Genomic DNA, 1,651 nt, shown 5'->3' on the forward strand with positions numbered 1-1,651 from the left:
TTTTTCGTACTTTCTTAACGCTCATTAAAAGGAATGACGCCAATTTTGTATCACCCTGTATATTGAATTCCCAGTATAACATACAGTATCCACAAGTTCAAAGAATAACTCACATCAAAGAAAGTATACCGAATTCTGAACACAATTCGTCACACCCAATAACATCCCAATATTCCATTCAGCACAACTTACGTGATTTCTGATCAGAAACAGTGTCAATAAACAAGCACATACATTCTCTAAATCTGAATCAACAGTCCCATAAAACCTATAGGTCGAAAAAAACAACACAACATCTCAAAATACAAGAAAAAAAACTTCAAAAGGTTGCAAAAACTCGACTTACGGGAACTATAAGTCGGTACAAAAATCTAGTTGGTACATCAAAAATGCTCTACTAATGTGTGCTTACCTAAAACAATTAGGTCGAATTCAAATTAAAAAAAGAACTTTTACTTATTTAGGTACGGTTGTTTTACATAAACACACAACTGTGTTACACACAGAACATTGTCTCGTTCACAACACAAACTATTCTACATCAGAAAATTAGGGCATTAATATGGGGTGATCAAGGGCAATTAAAGAGTGGAAAAACATATTGAAATATTACTTCTACGATAGGAAGAAGTCCTCAAATATCATCAAATAATGCACTTTCACACTAGATCAGTCGAAGTTATTCTTCTTATCGTAGAAGTTAATATTTCTGCAATAAACACGATCGACATTAGAAACCACAACGTCACCTACCTCCTCTGGGTACGCGTGCAGTCAGTGTCCCACTATTTTGGTCATTGAAAACGGTTTCTATGTCCGAAGCTAAGTCTTTGCTGACGCTCCTACGCCAAGGTACGTTGAAAGAGCTATTGGACTGTGTGGTTGAAACTGATGGACGTCCAAAGGTTCTGCTTAATGAGGAGTGTCTGAAACACAAGATTTATACTTTATTTAATATAAGAAAGTCTTTTAAGTAAATAAAATTGAAATATTCTTTAGAACTACTATAAACTATCCGCGAGTATAATTTTATCATGAATCTGATGGAGTTTATCCTTGATCATTTAATAATATAACGTAAAAAGCTCTACAGAATGTTCGTTGTTGTCATGGTTAAAATTGAAAATTATCAACTCCAATTTGTACTTAATGGCATTGTTTGCGAAACACACTAAAGGATAAATGTGTCCAAGAATGTACAGTCCTTGTATTCTTATGTATTCAAACATACTTTGATGTTGAACAAAATTAAACGTGAAAATCAGACAGACCGATGGAAAAATCAAGTTTCATCATACATATTTTTATGGAACTAAAAATCAAAGTGAGATAGAAATTATTCTAATTTACAAAACCTGTAAATTTACAGACAAGACCTACCGACAGTTCTACTGGATTAACTACGACTCACTTACGTAGCTTGTTCTAATCGTCTTCGGTATATAATCTTGCCATGGGTGCTTGTAACATGAAGTACATTTTGTTCAATACATTTATTGATGTAACATCATATGCTTTTGATATATGCATTTACCTTGTGAGAGGATTGTCCATTCGATTCCAGAAGTTGGTGCCATGATCAAAATGACTTAGCAATCGAGAACTAGGAAAACCGGGTCGTACGCCGTCCTCAACATTTAACCTTTGGGTT

Source organism: Dendroctonus ponderosae, unplaced genomic scaffold (genome assembly GCF_020466585.1).
Source record: "Dendroctonus ponderosae isolate FM_Combo_2020 unplaced genomic scaffold, Dpon_F_20191213v2 Dpon_F_20191213_7, whole genome shotgun sequence".
In the NCBI taxonomy this organism is placed as follows: domain Eukaryota; kingdom Metazoa; phylum Arthropoda; class Insecta; order Coleoptera; family Curculionidae; genus Dendroctonus; species Dendroctonus ponderosae.